Below are 5,887 nucleotides of genomic sequence, written 5' to 3' on the forward strand. Positions count from 1 at the left end.
TTTGATTTCCTTTTTGATACCATATAATTATTTCAAAAAGTTGTATTAAAAATGATCAAGTCTTTTCTTTCCCTTTGTTTTTAAAAGGAATACTATTAATTTTCGGTGCCTTCTTTTGTGGCTATGGTATTTGGTCTATAAATTTTTACTTCTTAACATTTATTGAAATCTCATTTGTGGTCTTAAAAATAGCAAGGATTGTCAGTAGGGGAAAAAAATCAATGTAGCTACTAAATCATTAAACTATTTAGGCCCTTGAGAGCCAATAATATCCAAAGTGGTTTGTACATATTTCAGAAGATATTCAGGTTTTAGAAAGTAAATAATAAAAGATTTGTTTTTATTTTAATAAAACAAATTAAGTTTTATTAATATTTACTGTACTCCTGATACGACCACTCTGATTGCAGTAGATTGATTCTAAGAATTGTCCAACTCTTCACCCCTCCCTGCATCTACACCACTGGTACCCAATTCACTCTGACTGTGAGCTCAGCCATATAACTTGCTTTGCCCAGTGGGATGGAAGCATACTGTAATAAGCAGGGTCTTACAGGATTGGGTTTGCTCACTCTAGCCCTGTGTCATTGCCATGAGAACATACCTGGGCATAACTGCTGGAAGATGAGAAGTAGAAAGATCTAAGCTCCTCCAATAATCCCAGCTGAGGCCACCCTAGACCAGCTGACAGTCAGTCAACCCTCAGACACGTAAGCAAGCCCAGCCAAGATCAGCAGAACCTCCTCGCTGACCCACAGCTGACCTCAGAGGTATGAATGTGCAAGCCCAGCTGCAAATCAGCTGATGCACTCAGATTTCTGAGTGAAAGAAGTGTTTACTGTTGTATCTCATTAGGGTTTTGTGGTTGTTTGTGACACAATTTTATTTGGGCCTTAGATAACGAATGCCAGAAAGTTACCTGCCATATGTTGAAAGTAAGTTTTCCTAAAAGATCTATGGACATTTCCAAACAGGAGGGTTGATGGCATCTCCATCCTGTTTTTATTAGCTTTTAGCATATTGTGATACATTACAATTTACCTGTTCCCAGCTAGGTAGATTTAAAGATTTTCTAGTTTTAACAAAACTAATTAATTCTGCCCTCCAAATGGAAAGTGGATTATAAAGATTCTTGCAAAATGACCCTAGTACAAGTAAACAATAGCAAAAAACCCACAAAACCTCCAAAGTGGCTGAACAACATTTCTTTTCTGCCTAGTATAAGTCTTCATCCATCACACCAAGAGGTCGAAGGAACCATGATGTAATCAGATCTTGCAAGAAGTCTTAATACGTACTGTACTGTGAAAGCTATCTATAAGTAATGGGACGCCCTTAGAGTAGCCAGGCATTTAAAACTAAGCATTCAGAACCTGAAGACAAGTATCTGTATTTTTTCAGCCATATTTAAGTTACATGCTATCCAATCCAAACAAGAAGTGTTTGAAAACAGGTAAAATCCATTGCTATATACTCGAAGAAACAAGTTTTAGAACAAACTGCTCAGTATGGGAGGTTTTCTAAACTCGGTTGGAAAAAAGTACAGATGTCTCGGTTAAGAATGTGTCCAAGATGATCTTTCAGTAATTAAATGCACAAAGCACATTGTGCATGTATGGTGAGCCACTCTAATACATTCTCTAAGTGTGCTCGAGAAGATAGTTTTTCAACAGTACATTACTTCTTTAATAACAATTTTTTAAAACCCCACTGTTTTATGGAGGAGAGGAGTGGAAAACAGAGTAAGTGTAGTTACAGATGGAGCAGCTGCTTCTACTGGAATAAAATGGGTCCTAGGGTGAGTCACGGATTGCATCCCATGGGAAATTTATCTAATGCCCCCATCATAGACAAGGAAATACACTAAACTCAAATCAGAAGTGTTTTCGATAGTTTAAAAAAAAGTGGGAGAATCTTTATAACAAACTCAGAAGAGAAGGGCCGTGACCATAGGTATTATTTGTCCCTCATGGAGGAGAGGTGGTTATCTCATGGTAAAATGTTTGAAAGGCTCATCAGATTTCAAGATAAAATGAAATACATTTCTTTGCTCATGCAGAAAGATAAGCATTCCAAATTTTGATGATTTGTTTTCCCTCTGGTGACCCAGCAGACATTTTTGAAGAAACTAGCCCATTTAACGTGTCCATTTAAGGTTGAGGTGATGTTTTAACAAGTTGAGAAACTGGTTTTTGACAGAATCTGGTGCTAAGGAAAGAGCATTTTGAAAGCAGGTCTCTGGAATGTTTCATCCTTACCTAATTTTGTGGCTGAAAACAGTATGCGTCATTACAATATTTCTCACATGTACATACCCAAAAACCTCATTTAAAAATAAAATCTAACTTGCTTTAAAAATCATTCAAAGAATGTTGTTGTTTTTGAGCTTATTTTGTTAAAAAAAATCAAAGCACATCACCTTCCAATTATTTGGCATGAATAACTGATTGACAGCTGGAATAATGGAAATTTACTAACAGAATTTTAGCAAAAAAACCCTTTGCAGAATAGATTCAGGGAGTGCAGGCAACGTTTGATTCTTTGATGTGGTTCTGTAGGCTTTTGTAAGTAGCTTCTTGGCCAAGGCATCCATTAAAACTAAATACTGACCCACACTGAATTTAGAACCTGACTTTTGAATCAATGTCATGGACATTTTTAAAAACAATGAAGCATATTCAACCCCATTGCCTTCTCCGGGCTGTGTTTTTCAGATGCAAGGTCTTGTGGGATGCTGATAGATGAGGATGGATGGTCCAAACTGATCCGCAAGCAGCGATCTGACAGATATTCCTGGTTTGCAGTGTGAATGTCCCTAGAGAGCTTCCGGAGTGGCTGCATAGTAACAGGCATGGAGATTGTCCACACATGAGCTGTTGTGCTGATTTCTGTGAAAGTTACATCAAGTTGTCCAGCTTTAGTTGCATGGCTTCAGGAAAAGGGCAGTTTTACTTTTATAGTGATTCCAAGTCAGAAGAGTGAGAGGAAATGGAAAATGTTAGTTTGGAGAGTTCTAGCTAAATGTTGGAGGAAACTTGGAAGAATTCAGGATCTAGTCCAGTTGATGGGCAGAAAACAAACCCTCAAAGACAACAACACTAGAATTTGCTATCTACAGAGGTGTATTAGTGAAACAATTTTTCTCTTTTTAATCATCCCCATTTCTATCAAAAGTAACCACAGTAAGACTAATTTGTTTGCAAGTTAAGTCTAGTTTCAATAAACTTGGCCTGATTATTTACATAAGTGTGGCAAGAATAGTGATTGACCATATAGGCTATTTTAAATCTGCTTTGCTGGAACTTCTCATAAGGAATTTCAGATTGGACTTTCAAAACCCTCTTGAGGCTAGGAAGCCAAGCCTTGTCCAGTTGTGTCCTGTTAAAAGGAGAACAGATTCTTTTTGAACTCATGCAAATTTATACATTGTCATGAAAAACAAGAATATTTAGTAAGAGTTTTCCAAAGTCTGGAGGGATCAGGTAGGGAGCAAAAGATAAATGTTTCAAACTTTGTTCCAAAATTGTTTTTAAGTTATAGATAGCTTAAAAGAGAGGAGAAAAAGGAATCCCTTGAATCTGGGAGACAAAACATTAAAGAACTAGCAATGGTTTGTTTTTTGTTTGTTTGTGGGTTTGTTTTTTTCCCCTTCAGAGTTTCTTATCCTCACGGAACTCAGTACAGACCTGGGAAAAGGTTCTTATCACAGAGAGAACTAGCAGTGTTTTAAATGAAGTCATAAAAATTATGATCATCTTCGTCAGTTCATTCAGCATTATGTAATTGTTTTGCTTCATCTTGGGTTAGCAGCTTTATGATTCAATCAGTTTTCCATTAAAAGTTTAGAAATTCTTACCCAGTTCAGTGTTATGGTCTTAAAGTCACCAGAAACCTGAAACCTGCATTGTAAAGTACTTGTTAGGGTCCTTTCCGTGAATCTCTTTGAGGATGAAGCACTTTTGTTTGTAATGATCTGAATGCTTTTAAGGAAGAATCAAGAGGAAAAGAATAATTGTGATTGACAAAAGCCTTAAAAATAGCCATAGTTAAAGATCTAAAACAAGATGCAATTGACTTATTCATTCAACCAAAGTGACAATTAAAAGGTTTCAAAACCAAATACAGAAAGGTATATAGTTGTAAAAAAAACCTTAGCTCTTTTAATAGCAACCTCTCGGTCATTTTTTGAAGTAATCAAAGACTTGAAAGAGACAATGTGAAGCACAGGAAATATTTTCATGAAACACAGAATCTTTGTTTCCTAGGCAGATTACATCATAGGTGAAGAAACTTTATCTATAATTCCTAATAAAAGGCAGACCAATAATCTTATTAAAAAAATAACCCCACTTTACCCTTTTAACAGAGAGAAAACCAAATTTTAATTCTGCATCAGTATACTTTTGATAGTAAAATTCTCTTTTAAAAATAAATCCATCCCAATCTTAGCTTGACCACACATAAAATTCCTTTCTCAAGATTCCTTTTCCACAAACCTTTGACAACTTTTTTTTTTTTTCTTTGACAACTTTCTATATCCATTTAGGTTTTTGTCCCTTTTCCTTTCTTATTCTGGAACAATCATTTTACTTTAGGACAAAATTACCTTCTTTTTTCCTTTACCAGAAACCCAAACCAAACCAAACCAAAAAGACACCAAAGAAACAAAAGCCCCCAAAACTCATGACTTTCATATCTTTCCTTACCCATAAAATCCCACCATATTCTATTTTCCTTACTTGCTTTTCATATATAGTCATTTTTTACCTTTATTATTTCTATTTTTACATATCGATTATAAATTGTAACTATTGGTAATCTTTGCTTTTCAGTGAATATTAGGAATCAGGCAATTGTGAACTATCATATTTAGTATCCTGTAGTAGATTATGAATTATATTTTTTTCTTAAAGATTTTATTTATTTATTTGAGAGAGAGCGGGAGAGCACAGAGGGAGAGCACAGAGGGAGCATGAGAGAGAGAGAAGCAGACTTCCCGCTGAGCAGATAGCCTGACATGGGGCTCGATCCCAGGACCCTGAGAACCCAAGCCGAAGGCAGATGCTTAACCGACTGAGCCACCCAGGCGCCCCTAGATAAGCAATTTTAAATACTTTTCACAATTCCTAGAAGTATTTTCTTCCTTGTAGTAAATATTTCAGTGTGGAACAAAACATGTTTATTCAATAGACCCAAATATCTTTTCTCTCTCTATAAAAAATTAAAAAGCCCAAGTAGATAACCATATTTAGCATTTAAGGTTTATCTTATTTGGAAATGATTTAGAACTTCAAGGAATATCCATTAAGTTAGTGTAAACTTTTATCTTACGTACATTTATTTAAATTATTTGCTTTTAACAAGTACCAGCACCTGTTTGCTCACCCACCTGAATCGTTGGGGGTTTTCTTTGGATCCCACTCCTGATGCCACGGAATGTCTAAAATTCAGATATAACAGAAATACAACAAATGAGTCGCCAAAGCAGTAATTAGTAAAAGCGTATTGTACACACCCCAAAAAGACAGCTTGCAAACTGGGCGCACTTAAACCAAAACACGGAGTGAGGCTCGGGGGTATATTGTTATAAAGCTGATACGGTGAGAAAGCAGTCACTGTTTATCCTTCACAGTTGATGGGGTTTTGGAATATAGGTGAGGTTCGGTGGGGTGAGGTCCGGAGCCGACGACTAAGAAAGAATTCCTGAGACAACTTTGGTGCAAAATGGTGGTTTACTAAAGCATGGGGACAGGACCTTGGGCAGAAAGAGCTGCTGCATGAGGGTCGTGAGGGGTGGCTGATTATGTACTACGGGGTTGGGAGAGGTACGGAAAAAGGGAGGTTTTCAAAAGAACTTTCATATGCTAAAGAAGACTCACAGGCTACC

The sequence above is a fragment of the Callorhinus ursinus genome, unplaced genomic scaffold (genome assembly GCF_003265705.2).
Source record: "Callorhinus ursinus isolate GAN/ISIS: 27379988/994484 unplaced genomic scaffold, GSC_fseal_2.0 scaffold152, whole genome shotgun sequence".
NCBI lineage: Eukaryota > Metazoa > Chordata > Mammalia > Carnivora > Otariidae > Callorhinus > Callorhinus ursinus.